We start from the raw sequence: 16,366 nt of genomic DNA, 5'->3' as shown, positions 1-16,366 counted from the left end.
TTTCTCCCAAGAGTGCAACCTCCTTTGACTCGGTACTTTTGGATGACAACTCCTTTTCTTCCATAGGGTGATATAATGATTGGGTTGACACATTTCTTCTAGGGACCCATGTAGAATTAAAATTAGACTTCTTCTTATTCTGGTTCCTTTTTACCTCAGGAGGTAGCTTAGCTAACAATGGTATCTCAGGATGATTTTTAGTAAAGGAACGTGTATTCCTTTTTTTCTCAGCCATTGGTTTTAGGATTTCTTTAAACTTTATAGCACTAGCTACAAAACCTTAACTTGAGTCGCCACCCTATGATGGGAAAAAATGAAATAAAGCTAGAATAAAGAACAACATATGGATTTTGATGTTTCTAAAGCACACCTTGATAATAATTCCTCAGTTCCCCAGTCGAGTCACCATTTTTTTAGAGTTCTTTCCTGTAAAGAACATATCAAGTGGATTTAAACCTGATACCAAGTAACAAAGATAGGGACAAGCCTAAGGATGAACTAAATCCTATATTTAGTGAGGCTAAATCTTAGTTCTAGGCTAACATTAACAGAGTCATCAGGACTCACTTCACTTTAGGCTTTGCTAAGCCAAGGTGGGCAAACCTAAGGGATTTATCCTATTAAATTGATATTCTCTGCAAGACTATCCCCTATAGAAAAAATGGTCAATATTCTTCTATAATTTGCTAACAAACTTTTTTATCATAGTAACTAATTATAACAACAAATTAACAGCAAATAAGCCATGATCGATACTTCTAGTTCTTCAAAACATAAAAAAGGTAAATTTATTTGTTGTTATATGTAAATGTCCTACAATTATATAAATTTTCCAGTGCACCCTTGAACTTTAGAATGGGCTAGTGCCTTATCTGTTGGGTTATAGAAATAAAGGTTAACAAACTTAAACCTATTTAATCAACTTGTGATTAAGAAAGTCAACATTAAAGTTTTAGTTTCATTCTGATTCTTATCCTTTTCATAAACCCTAAACCTTATCAATTATAGAAAGTCATTATGCAATTCTTTAAATCAACAACAATCAAGGAGAGATATACAACCACTTGAGTTGCATTAAACTAAAGAAAAACTTGTTCATTCAATCTAAAAGTTTATAGACATATGGAAAAGAGACAAAACTTCAAAGATAATGAAAATTAAGGATAAATCCTTCTGCTTTGATCTCAATATTGCTAATAAAACTCATAATATAACACATAGATAAACCTATGTTCCAAAATGTTTTCCTTTTTGTATTCAAGTATGCATACAAATGAACTCATTCAAATAACCACATAACACTCTAGACGGACTACAAAATAATAATATGACATGTATGAAAATTCTACAGACAACCGACCTCTACTCAAATTGTAAGTACTTTGGACTTGTGCAACTAAATCTAAAGTAATCCTACCAATTTCCTCATTGGAAGGTTTTATAAAATTGATGTAATTAATTGTAGGTAAAGTGTTATGTATGACATTTTCATCTTGAACTTCACTGTCAGAAAACACTTGTTGGTGATATGTGTGATAAAAATCTCTTTGGTTTGTAACATCATGGTTAGATTCATTAATATCTAATTCTCCATCACTATCACAAAGATGAATCATATTACATGTAACATCCTCTTGATCTTTATCATTAGCATCTTCATCATTTTGTATCTACTAATTTGTAGTAAAAGACTAAACCATAGCACAAAAACTAGGGGAATGTGGTGACTGACAAATGAGACATCAATGAAAAACTTCAGTCAGATTTATAGAGTTTCTTTGCAAAGGATCTAGTGTTCCTTTTCCCATATTCCCCTATGTGGGATTAGGAAGTAGCTTTCCATCCTTCTACTGAGTAGTATAAGGATAATTTTGCATCCTCAATTGCCAATTAAAATTTTTGTTAAAAGGAACCTTCTCTGTAGCATTTGTTTTATTTGCTTGGTAAGCTAGAGGACTTAATTTCTTTAGTAAACTTAAAACCTATCCCATTGTATCATCCTTAGGTTTCTTTCCTATAACAGGCTTTTCATTATCTTTCTTCCCTCTATGATTCAACAACTTAGGGTCATCCCTTTTTCCAAGTTTTTTAGTAGCTCTTCTATTGTTTTCAATATTTATAGCCATTGCATAAGCATCCCTTAATGTTTTTGGATCTTTATCCCTAAGGACATAAGACATATTACTATCAAAAGCATTGAAGTAAGTAGTGAGACACACATCTTCATTTAATCTCACTATTTGGAATAATTTGTACACACCTTTTTGAAACATGACATTGAAGTCAAATGTTAATTTATTTGGATTCTTCTTGATGTTGTTGAAGTCACTCAACATGAAACCAACATTAGTCTTGTCACCATATTTTTCTTTGAATAGTATTTCAAGATCACTCCATGATTTGATACTATCATCAGACAATCTTCTAAACCAATCTCTAGCATCCTCAATCAATGAATGAACAAACATTTTCATCACTACATCTTCATGTTCTACCTCATAATCACTAACATATCAATGAACTTTTTGAGATGCTCTTCACCAGTAATAGCATTATTGCTAGCAAACTTGGTGACTTTGTCCCTAAGGTCATTTGAAAAAGGATGAGGAAAACTAGGGATACCCAAGAAATACATCTGCTTATATTTCTCCATATGGATTGGTCTCCTTTGGGAGACTAGGATGCTTGAAGTACTTGCTGCAATAGCCTAACTTTGGAAAGGAAGTTGAACCTATTGGGAAAATTGGAGAAGGGGAAAATGGCCAATTGTAGCAAAAGTTGAAACAGAGCTAGATGTGAGGAACTTTGGCCTATTGTGAGAGGACCAACACTAGATATGGTAGGTAAAATGTATGAAGGATGGCTTAACTGAGCTACTAAGGTAGAATTTGATTTAATGAACTAGATTTTTCTTCTAGCCTCAGCTGCAAGAGCTTCATTTTTTTTTAGTTTCATTCTGATTCTCATCTCCTACTTCTGTTATCTACAATGTTTTGTGTTTAAGAACTAAGAGCTTGAACTCAATTGCAATTCCTTAGGGTTGTATGTTAGAATAGACTTGTTGTTGGAACAACGATCCATGTAAATCCTTGTTTACATTGACAGGGTTGTAGGTTATACCAGGAGGATATTACGATAAATATGCGAGTATTTATGAAGATTGATGTCTATTTGCAAGTCAAATAGATAGATCAGATGTCTAAATATATGAGTATACTTCAGATGTCCATCTGTATGTGAAGGTTTAGTTGATGCCCAATGGATAAGGGACTAGTTAGCTTGAAGGTTACATGTCTCTATTGTTGCATACCCAAGCTATGTTGAGATCAAAATCTTTAATTGAATATCAATTTCCCATTTTATGTTTTGAAAAACTAGAAGTGTTAGTCATGGCTTATTTGTTGTTACTTTTTTGTTATAATTAACTACTATAATCAAAAAGTTTGTGAGCAAATTATAGAAGAATATTGACCATTTCTACTATAGGGGATAGTCTTACAAAGAAGAATATCAAGTTAATAAGATAAACCCCTTAGGTTTTCATATTTAGCTCATCCTTAGGTGTGTCCCTATCTTTGTTTCCTAGTATTAGGTTTAAATTCACCTGATATGTTCTTTACAAGAAAGAACTCCAAAAAAAGGTACATGCTTCCTTAGTGTATTTGAACCTAGATTAGTAAAAGATTCTTTAGAAAATGAAATTTGGGTAGAGGTAATGAATGAAGAAATTAAGCAAATAGACAAGAATAATACCAAGACTCTTTTATCTAGACCTAATGATAAGAATTTGATTATTATAAAATGGGTATTTAGAAATAAATAAAATGAAAAAGGAGATGTAACAAGAAACAAGGAAAGGTAGTATGCAAAGGATATGCACAAGAAGAAGGTATTGATTGTGGAGAATTTTTTTTTCCTATTGCAAGACTTGAAGGAGTCAGAACACTACTAGTATATGTTGCACATAAATGATACAAAGTTTATCACATGGATGTGAAATTGGCTTTCTTAAAAGGAACCCTAGAAGAAGAAGTCGATATTGAATAGCCTAAAGGTTTCATTGTTCCAAACAAAAGAGACATGGTATGAAAACTACAAAAAACACTATATGAACAAAAACAAGCTCTGAGAGCATGGTATAAAGGCTACACTGATATCTAGTAAGAATTGGTTTTGAAATAAAATGATAATAATACTCTATATAGAAAGGAAGTAATATAGGAAAATGTATTGCTAGTAAAAAATTTATTGATGATATCTAACTTAGAGGCATGAGATGTTATGAAAATCATTTTCTAAAGAAATGAGGAAAGAATTTGGAATATCTATGTTTGGAGATATAAAATTCTTTGGTTTCCTAAGAGTACATCAAATGAAGGATGGTATATACATCACTCAATTAAAGTATCTCAAAGAAATATTGAAACAATTTGGAATGGAAAGTTCTAAATGAGTTGCAACACCTATGTCTACTAGACATAAACTGTCAATGAATGATGATTCAAAGGAGGTAAATTAGACTACCTATAGATCCATGATTTGAAAACTTCAGTATATGGCAAACACCAAACTTGATATTGTACATTAGATGTCAACATAGTTGCAAGGTTTTTTACCAATTGCAAAGAAAATTACATGATTAAAGTAAAAAGAATTTTGAGGTACCTAAAAGGAACTGAACAATATGGTTTATCATATGAGAAATTAGGAAACTTTGAGTTAAGAACCTTTACTAATGTTGATTGGGTAGGAAACATTGATGATAGAAAGAGCACTAGTGGAGGAGCATTCTTTAATGACATTGATTATCCCAAAAAACTAGAACTACATCAAATCTCAATTATCATGAATTTACAAAAATTATATATCTTTCATGAGGTATGAGATATGGAGATATAAAAATTGTTACTTGATTCTACTCTAGTAAACCTTGAGGACATTTACATGTTGTATGTCCTAGAGCATTATTGATGCTAAATGAATAAAAACATTGCATTATGTTTACCTAACCAACTATAGATAAAAAATTTGAAAGATTCATCATATGATGAAAAATTTAGAAGATGCACTATTTAAAATCTTTTAGCTGACCATGAATGCAACTTTTTGTACTAATTAAAATGTGCCTACTATGATGAGATAAAGTGTTGTATCCAAAAAAAATCTCCATGCACATGGAGTTTCTTGACACTATCCTTTTGAACTTCACAAACCTCCAATACCATCATGAGGTCTAAAATATCATCATCAAAAAATTATTGCCCAATTCTAGTTAATTCACCTTGGGAACACTTAGTTCCATCATGTGTCAGAGTATTCTCTATTTACATAAATGACACAAGGTCTCTACTAATGATTATCTTGCAATATGGAACTAATAGAGCTAAAATTTACTAATCCCATAATTAATAGTTCAGAAGATACATTAGTTACAATTTTTCACTTGACTAAAAAAATTAAACTTTTTGTATCAACTAAGATATGTTCACCAAAAAAGCCAAGTGGAGTATCTCAAAACTGAGCTACATGTACTTAGGCCTTCTTAACACAATCCTTGTATAGCTCACATATCTATACTACATATCACAAGGTCTAAGATATTGCCACCCAAATATTATTTTTGAAGTCCTCTTAGTTCACCTTGGGAACATTTAGTCTTGGAACATGTCAAAGTATTCTTGAAAATAAATAAATGAAAAAAATTTCCAATAGTATCTATCTATCCAAAAAGAGATAACAAAGTTGATACATTGGTCTCATGATGAATAGTTTAGAAGATGCACTATTTAACAGCTTTAAACTAATTAAGAATGCATTTTTTATGCTAAGAGAGATGTTCTCACCAAAATGAGAACATGTTAATGATGGGGACACAACCCAAGCATAGAATGGACACAACAGAAAAGGGGATATTGTATTAACTGGGAAAATAAGCTAGTACATATAGTACAGAGAAAATAAACTTCAAAACATGCCCTAAGGGCTTACAATAGCATAAATCTGGAGATAATTTCTCCTTTTAGTACCTCCTCTCAAACTCCACTCCGAACTGAACTTTAACAATGCCAGAAATCTCCTTAAATAGACCCCAGAGGGTTAAGGACTAGGAATACATTCTAGAAAGTGCTAGTAGGCATCCACCGACCAAATAGAAGGCTCCAAAAGCTATGTTAGAAGTCAACACAAATCTAGAAGAATCCAAAAATGGAAACCAAACTTTCAGGAGGCATAACTTTTGAACCGTAGCTCTGATTGACGAACCGTTTACATTTTCAAAAAGCTCTCGAAGCACTCTATAACCGTATGGACCAGCTTCACTCATCCCCCATTTTTTGGCCCTTTTTGAGGTCATTTAATGACCCTAACCTGACTTTGAAGTATTCTTAAGAGGTCTCCAAAACTTGAAAAAATGCAATAACTTTCAAACCGTGGGGCCTTTTGACCTGATTCTTTTTCTGGACTGCTCTAAATTACAATTACATTCATCTGGCCAATTTACACATTCTAGTTGACCAAAATTATGGCCCAATTACATACTCCTATTTTTTTTGGCATTTACACGTATCCCAAGGTGTTCAAATACTCTATCCTAGAACATTGATAATGGAACTGTAAGAGTTGGAACCTTTATTTGACCCAAATGGGTATAAAAAAATGAAAACACATGAAACAGAAACTAAGTCTAAGTACATTTTTTTTGGGTGACACAAGATTGCCCTTATACCTCTGGATGCTCCTGCATCAGTTAATTATCCTAAAATTGATCTATGTACACTTAGCCCTTCTTGATATCCTCCTTGTGCACTTCATGTATCTTTGATAACTATCACAAGGTTCAAGATATAATCATAGTTAAAGTTTTGTCCATTTATACTTAGTGTGCCTTGGGAACAATAAGGAGTAACATGCACCAGAGTGCTCCCAATGGGAAATGTATGAAATAAGGTATCTAATAAAATTTACTTAGGAAAAAGGGGCTTAATATTTTGAAAAATTGGTCAAATCACAAACAATTAAAAGATGTATTATTCAACAACTTTTAACTGATCAAGAATGCATTTTTTTTGACCAACTATGATGTGCTTGAAAAGATTAGACCAAGAGGAGTATCCCAAAATTAAGCAATATGTACTTAGGCCTTCTTAATAGTCTCCATATGATCTTCATGGATGTATGATACCTATTACAGTAAAGGATTAATATAATTTATTTTATGTAACTACTTTTACTCCATACTTAAGGTTTCACTTTATGCACATGCATTTCCATTTAATAATTAAATAGGAAATATAAAATGTCATTTACCTCTTAGGGATATTCTATAAGGGTTTTACAGTCAACTTTATTTTGATTGATCCATTGTATTTTCATTATTTTTTTTAGTCTAATAATATATTCTTCTATATTTTCAAAACCAAACCTTTCCTTCTCTTGTCTTTTTTTTCTTTGTGATAGGTTCTCGCATGCTGGTGTTCTTTTGGACTTGTGGATTTTTTCTCATCAAATCCTTCATGGCATCGAAGTTGGATCTTTTGTAGCTGCTTGTTATTTGGAGAAAAATAGGAATGAGGGTTTGACAGAGTAGATCTAGCTTTTTTTGAGTTGTTTGTGTGGATATAGGGTGGTCTCTAAATTTTAGGACACTTTGAGTTCAAAGAGACCTTATGATTGGATCTAGAGGATGTCAAAACCCCTATTTCCATATAAAGAACTTCATTTTTAGAGTCTCAAAAATTATGAGGCAATTTTTGTTTTTCCTACTAGGTTCGTACAACCTTGACACACATTTTGATGTATTTTCTATAAAGAAAAAATTGAAAAAATAAAATAACGCATTCAAATTAACACATTTAGAATTTAAAAAACTATACCACCATTGTGCCACCATATCCCTACTATTGTTCCACTACCATTGATGTCCATAGCTCACGCACTACCTTTATTGTCCACCTATCATGTGTCATGTGCATGCCACTGCTACTAGCTTCTCAGCCCATGCAGTACTCATGCTCCACCCATCTCTCATGCGGTGTGCATGAAAAACATCTCCTTAGTATCTTCGAGGTAGAAGATCAAGAAGATCCTCTAATGGGGGGAAATTGATGTATGGGGGAGAGAGTGAGATCTCCTATAAGATAAATAATTTTTGATGACAATGAGGAGTAACATTGAATGGGTGAGAAGCTAAGCCTTGTTCAATGTGTGAATCACTGATGTGAGTAGAAAGAGTTGTAGAAAAAAGCATTGTTCATGTGAGTCTCAAATTTTATTGATGAAGGGAATTTGAAAAGAAGAGAAAAACAACACTTGAAATAGAGTGTTATTTTGGTATTCTTGGAACTTATCTATTTTTCATCTATGTTTCCATCAAATTCAAATGGGGATATTGTTAGCATGAATGCTGATGGTATTCCTTTGGGATAGTATCCTAAGCATTGGAGAGCATGTAGTATGATTGCCATGTTGCATTCATGACTATGTTTGTCATTTATGATAACATAGTATAGTTTCTGTGAAGACTAGAAAAGTAACAGACAAAGATCGAGGTTGTACAAATAGAGGTTTAATAATTAGGTCAAGTGTGGTTAAGAATATGTTCTAAACTGTGTCCTAATGATTTGGTTAAGTGTGAGTGAAATAATTTAAAGATGTAAAGAAGATATGTTTGATTTATAGAAAGTAATATAGAGATAGAGTACTTGATAAGAAGTTCCCGATGATTGGATTGTATCTCCTAGTAGAGATAGAATCAGGATATGTAAAGTAATAGATTGACATAGGACAATATGATGATGACATTGGTGAGTGTGCATGGTCTAGAGTTGCACATGTGAGAAGATGTAAAGATTGTGAGCTGACAGTGTTGTATGATTAAAGAATAATTAATTATCTTATTATGGTCCTATTATAATTAATTGGGAAATCCTCAAAGGCCAAATCAAGGAATTGTTTTGAGGACATGGTACTAAGGAAAGTATTTTCCCTGATTGAGAAGTGTGCTTGTGATATATGTGAATTATGAAGTGTAAAAATAAGAGAAGAGTATTTGGTAAGTGCGAGTAAGCAATCCAATGAATTATTGAATGTGAAGTTGGTGATCTAGTATCAAGATTAGAAGGAGTAGAAGTACGCTTGAAAAGACAGAGGAAGAGGAAGAACAAGCAAAATTTATTTCTCTTATTCTATAAAGAATAATACAAAGATCATTTGGACAGTGGGTTCATTGTTCTTCCCCTCAAGTTGTTTGAACAATGGGTCCATCTACCTTCTACAACTCCTAACAGGGTTGGCACAACTCCTAATAGGGTTGGAATCTTCTAAGAGGGATTCAATGTCTCCTAAAATGGAATGATATGTACTAAATGTTTTTATTGACTCCTAACAAGGTCTAATCTCTAACAAGGAACATTTATATTAGTACATCATTTTGTGGGTACCATCCCCACCAGGGTTTTCCATTTAATCAATCATTTCCCTACTTCACATATCTAGTGTTATTGTGTATGATTATCTTGTTATGGTCTTTTATTATATTTCTCATATGTTTAATGATTAATAAGGTTGATAATTATTTTAATAATTGTATAATTGATTCATCCCCACCATCAGTTATATTGGTGGACTTTATATTCTAGTTCATTGTATCATTTATTCTCTCTTCTATCTCTTCCTCCTTTGAAATTGTATTTTCTCCTTTCATCCTTGTCATCCATGTCAAGACATCTTGTAGCAATATGACCAACTTTATTGCATGAAAAATAGATTATAAAAAGTTTAGCTTTTAATTTTCCTTTACCTCTTGGTAGTATATGAGCCATTAATGCTTCAAGATCCTCCAGATCATCATCCAAAGATTCACTTTCACTATCCTCATACTTTCCTTTCTTCTTTTTAGTCTTATGTAAAACCAATTCTGACTTGAAAGAAGATTCAATAGTGGGAGTAGTAAAGTTATAAAACTCTGACAACTCAAACACACTGAGTCTACCAACCAGAGTATCAAGGGTTAAGTCATTATTGGGAGTACATCTTACTTATTTTAATGTAGACACTCTAATAGCATAAATAGGAAGTAAGGTACTTGTACCTTGCAGTTCATTAATCTTTCCCTTAACTCCTCTATTAGTATTCACAATTTCTTTGATTCTTCCAACATATTGAGCAATGTTCTCACCTTCTACCACCTTCATGTCCTCAAAATTTCCTCTTAAGATTTCTCATTTAGCTCTTAGTACATTCTTATCTCCTCCTTAGATCTTTTCTATCTTTTTCCACATCCTCTTTTCAGTATTGAAGTCCTTTATATTGTCAAACTTTATATAGCTGAGGGTAGATGCAATCTCCAAAATTGCATGATTGTGCTCATGTTTCTCCTTTATCTATTGGGACATCATAGGTGCAAGCACTATTACATATTCATTTTCTAAGTAGAATACTATTGAAGCTCCAAGTCTAGTAATGTGAATCTTTATAAGAATTTTTCATGCAGTGATGTTCTCCTTGTTCAACTTGGGTACCTTCTATCTGTACATATTGATATTTAGCTTCAAGTAACTTCAATATTTTTACTACAAGTATGATGCCACTCATACCAATTTTAAGAATGATTTAGAATAACTAAGAGGGGAGAGTCTTGCAGCACATGGGGGGGATGGGGAAGGGGGTGTGAGGTGAATCAATTATCCTCAATTCCATATGTAGTTATTAAACTTTTGAGCTCGTCAAAAAAATTAGATCTAATATTTAATCCACTTGGTCTCAAGAGAAACATAACACTTAGTAATATGCAACTTGTAGTTCAATATCCCAATTATAACAAACTTGTAGAATATAAAACATTGAATAGTAAAAAATCTCAAATAATATCTGTAGAAGTAAAACACCCAGATTTGATGTGAAAACCAAATTTGGGAATAACCACCAGTAACATGTAACACAATTTCCACTCTTCTAATGTGAGATATATTAGGAGCCAACCCAATTAAAGGTTACAAAACACACTATTATGAGTGACCCTATTAAAGGATTTAATAAACTTTTTTGGAGTGACCTATTTAAAGTACTTTAAAACATTCTATTAGAATTTCACCATGATTAAAGGTGTTGTCACAAAATTTTGTACCCTTGTCTAAAATTTTTACCTAATGAAAACCTTGTGAAAAATGGAAACAACCTCCAAGCTATGAGACTTGAACTCTAAGTTTGAGTCTCTAGAGAAGGTTGGCTTCCTTTACTATTCATATGCACCTAACTACTCTTGAAGAGGAAAAGGGAGAAGGAACACATAGAAGAAAACTACCTAATCTATTCTAAGGAGGTGATGCACCAGGATAGAGTGTTCAAACCAATCTCTATCGATACCTGCACACTTGAACTATTATGACATCAAATATATACAGATTCAGACTTGTTGAAATACAATAATCACATGCAGATTAGACAACCAAAATGAATCATACTAGGAAGAATATAATTCACTTATATATAATTCATAGGTCAAAAAGAGATACAATCATGAACATTACAGATAGCCACAAAATATTGAAGAGAGATAAATGGATCTTACATAGTCATCAATGGCTAAAGTAGATAAGGCAAGATGTCATTAGGTCTAGAGGGAAAGAGAATTTAGATTGAATTTGCAGAGCAATATCAAAGAAATGGAGAAGGGTACACCTTTAGAAAGAATTAAATCCTTACTTTTATAGTTCAAGCATAACTAAGATATTTCTAACTAGAGTTACTCCTCAACCACTACCATTAAGTTCTTAGAGAATAATCAAGATGATGCAAATAATAGATTTGATTTTGTACACTTGCAGAGGCATGAAAATAATGGAAACCTTGATTGGAGTAAACCTTAAAGTGATGGTAATGGTGCCAATCAATGCATAATTGGGTAGATGGAGAACCATTGATGAGTGCATGCTCCTTTTGCATTTATTAGGCATGGGGATGCTGAAAGTAATCTACAGATGATCAAAATCTAATTTGCCATTAAAGAGTTGTTTCATCTTTGCTACAAGCACACCAAGTTAGATGTATCAGTAGGTCAATCATATTCAATGTTCATCCTGTAGCTTTCTTGCAATTCTATTGGTTGGAGACCCCTTTTCTTTTCCAGTTTAGACAAGTGAAACATCTTTACCATGGTCAACCAAGGTTCTACAATCCTATGATCGTCAACCTATCTTAACATCAAACTCCCTTTAAAGTTTCTTTACAATCTTATGCTTGCCAGGATGTTACAACAAACCTTTATTTCATGCCTTTAGAAGACCTTTGTAGCTACACCTATGATCTTATGACAACCACATATCATAAGATCATCATCCTTCTTAGCACCTACCATGACCATATGCTTCTACGATATTACAATAACTACATATAGTAACATCTACATCTCTATTAAATATCTTCATGATCTTACATTGGGTCATAAAATCATAGCATGAGAACATAGTCCTATCATCGTAGCCTTGACTTTCACCCTTTGTGATCTAGAGAAATGGGGCCTACTTGGTACACTCGTGAAGACATTGCTATCTCACTATAACTAAAGATTGATTAGTTTTCCATAGCAACATAATGAGATGTATTGATCTACCTTTATCTGATGGCTCAAAAATATGTAACCAATTTATTGACCATGCTAGGATTTGAACCAACTAGAACCCATTTGTATGCCAACCTATCTAACAAACCTTTAATTTTGTGACCTACCAAGGGAATGACATCACCAGGTACATGTTTCACAATGTTTCTATGTTTCCTTCCATAAGATCCTTGTAACTTTATAAGATGGCAAGGTGATGGCTGTAGATGTTAGGAAGATCTGACGAAGAGAGTAGAAACTAAGAACATGTATCACCAAACTAGTCATGTTAGAGATTTGGCCAATGAAATGCCCACCGTATGCTAGATCAGTCCAACTCATCACCTTTTCACATTGTGGCCCACCACACTAACTTGGACCCACACATACACACAATGTGATGTTGCTTTGTTGCATGAAATAAAAGTCAATTATTTCTACAAGGCAGTAAAGAGATGGTTGTGGATTATGAAAGGATCTAACGATGGGGGAGATGCAAGCTCGTGGAAATATTAAAGTGCATAGTCACTTAGGAATTGGAATGTAACCTAAGGTTTTACCATAAAGTATTTTTGTGCCCCATTTTATTTTTATTTTTAAATATGTAAACATTACTACGTTTGAATTCAAATACATGGAAATTTTGGCAAGAAGGCAAAAAATGACCAACAAAAGGATTTAGAAATGATTATTCATTCAACCTTGATTAAAGGATTTCAATTGATATAATGGTTAGAAAGTAACAATAGGTCGATCTGATAAATACAACTCACTTTGAAAATACATATCATAATGTAGCTCATCTGCTAACTCATTGAATTGAATCCATTCAAGTCTCCATCACTATCTCTTATCTACTTGGAAAATATTTGAAGCAATCCCTCTTCACCTCAACTCTTCTACTCCTTCACAACCTTTTTCTCAAGTTTTCCTATCACCAAAATTAGCAACGACTACTAACATCTCTAGGTTAATCCTTATGCCTCCTTAAATACACAAATTTGATATTTTCCCACTTAAATATCACCATTTATGTTAGGTTTAAGTCAAATTCATTAAATCCTTCCATCATTTTGTTTCTTCCTTCTTCTAGAAACTTCTCAAAACTTCTCTTTTAATTCATGCCTATAAACACTCAAATACAGTTTCTCTTACATTAAAATTTTCAGCTCATCAATCCTTATATCCAACATGCTTTACATATTTAAATAATTCAAACTATTTTGGGTGGGAATCTTAATTCCTTCACAAAAAAATAAATGTTGATACTAAAAAAAAAACTACATTCCTTGGCCTCAGTCATTACTATATAACTTGGTCAATACTAATTGTCTTGCTCTTACAGTGACTTCACTCAGCCCAACTTTTGTGATATTCTATCTTTACTGGTACTTGGTTTAAATTATATTTTCTTCTCTTCTATGTATGTTTCTGGGTGCAATTGTGTGTTATTTTAATAGCATCAACTTGTGTGATTGGGTGTGATTGTGTGTTATTCTCTTATATTTTCTTGCTTATACTATTCACTTAGTCAACACTATCATAGCTCAACTCCAACTATAATTTCCTTAATATTTTCCTTCTAGGCTTCAACTCAACTATCTTCTTCACTTAGTGTTATGATTAAAGAACATGTTATCTTTTTAGAGTCCAATTGACCTAGTATATATTGAAGTTCCATGTAACTCAACCTTTCCACTAGGTTCTCTTATTATCTCTTCTTCTCAAATCCTCTTCATAATCATCTTAACATGGTACTCTACTCTATTAGCACCTATCTCATTAATAGGGTTTAAAATCAATGACAACATAAATATTGCTCTAATTTTAGTTTCCAACAACTAGATATGTTAAAAGAGTTATAGATTATGTGACCTTTGAGGATTGAGTGAAAGGGGGAAATGAAAGGTTTTTGAGGACATGAATCTCCCACTTAACAAAGACAAAAATCTAAGAAGACTCTTATCAACTTTCAATTTTGGCAAGGATAAATTAATATGGGATGGAAAGAAGAGTAAGTAATACATCTCAAAGGATGGGTACAACTTCCTCAAGTCTCTTTGGATGAGCACAAATGACTACCTCCCAATAAAGTTATGTTTGAATAAATATTGTCTTCCTAATAAAATATTTGTGTACATTATTAGGTTTTAATTGGAAGGTCCTTACCACAAAAAGAATTAAGAAAATGGGATACCAAGGCCCAAGTAGATGTCCTTTACGTGAAAATGAGAAATAATCTTTTGGTTGCAAGAATCTAGAGATTGAAGGAGGTTTTGTAATTATAATAAATTCCATAAGGAGAGGATTCCTCATTAATTACAGATTGGACTCAATTGTTTCTATGGTCCTATCACTTAGTTAGACTTTTTATAAGATCCCAATCAATCATATATACTGGGAGGGAAATCAAAGAGCAAATGAATTGACTAATATATGTATATAAGAAGATAAAACAAAAGGAGACAACATCTCAATATAGGGAATCCATTTGAAATAAGGATGGTTTATATTTTTGAATATGATCCTATAAATGATTATTGTCTACAAGATGGTTTTGGAGCAAGGGAACAATGAGTTTGAGTAAATTTGGAGGTTATCGAATCTTTCAGCTTGGACTCGATGGATATTCAAAATGACAAAGAACATCTTTACCACCTACTTTCCCCCCAAAATAGTAACATGGGTTGGTTTTTGTTTTATTTTATGCAACTAAGTTGGAGAAACACCCTTTGTCTTAAAAATTGATAGTTGTGTTTCTTAAGATATACTTTCTTAGCAAAGAAATACTATGTATCACAATATTAGGTGTATCTTACAATGATATAGATGTATATTTAATTTTTATAGAAGAAATTATTTTATCACTTTACATTTTGTTTCTACACCCTTTCTATATTCTTGTTAAGTATTTTTTTAGAGCTTTATCTTTAACATAGGTGCAAGATGTAGTAAAATATGTAGTGCTTAGATTATATATAGCTACTGATTAGAGGTTGAAGAAGAAGGGAAGGACCCTTGTTACTCATTACTTGTGCTTAGTTTTTTTATCTCTACCCTTACTTGTTACTCATCCAATGATATGTGCATTAATTGAAACACTTGTTACATAGTTTTCATTCTTTGAAGGAGGAGTTGTGGTAGCTCTTAATATTGTCTAGTAAAAACCAACATAAGGGATAGGAACATTTTTATTTGATAGGCTATTTACTTAGGGATTTGATAAAGTTTTTGTGGTGGAAAATTTGTGGTTAATGTGAATAACATGTGATGAAGATGTTTTAAATCCTAGCCAACCAAAAGTGAAGTTACTCTATTCAAACACTCTAGAAATGAAATGGATTTTGAGTCATTCACATTGGCCATATTTGATCAGTGAAAGTCATTGGAGATTTATCACTTTCTATGTGACTCAATAAAATTAAAATTTTAATTTTTGAGTTTAAATAATCCTTTAGAAAGTGACCAAATTAGACAACATTCAAGACACAAGCAGTAATGGAATGAGAAAAACATTTAGTTAGGCACCATCCCATGTCCTTAAGAGCTCTCTATTTCTACTTCTTCTCACATCCAATTAAAAGCTACAAGCTTCCTTCTATCTACCACTAGTATGATATATTTCTCTTAAATATGGATCTTATAGAAATCGTGAATTGTAATAGGTAGACCATAGAATGAGGAGAATGGTCCACTCACATTATTACTTTATAATAAATATTATTTTAAATAAATTGAAAGTTATACTCGCATTATAAAATGTAGAATAAT

General features: G+C 32.5%; 1 protein-coding gene and 1 non-coding gene across 2 annotated transcripts in view; one reads left to right on the top strand and one right to left on the bottom strand.

The window, feature by feature from the left end:
* LOC149546591 (uncharacterized) overlaps positions 1-16,366 on the top strand; it is an 82,335-nt gene that overhangs the window by 20,136 nt on the left and 45,833 nt on the right. The window lies entirely within an intron of this gene.
* Positions 1,524-1,602, bottom strand: LOC149546592 (small nucleolar RNA SNORD36). The gene has a single exon (XR_016354538.1). It is a non-coding gene; the product is annotated as a small nucleolar RNA SNORD36 (small nucleolar RNA).

This window comes from Cupressus sempervirens, chromosome 7 (assembly GCF_028749045.1).
Source record: "Cupressus sempervirens isolate cs-2001-9-10 chromosome 7, ASM2874904v1, whole genome shotgun sequence".
Classification (NCBI taxonomy): Eukaryota; Viridiplantae; Streptophyta; class Pinopsida; order Cupressales; family Cupressaceae; genus Cupressus; species Cupressus sempervirens.
This window is presented reverse-complemented; position numbering and strand designations above follow the sequence as displayed.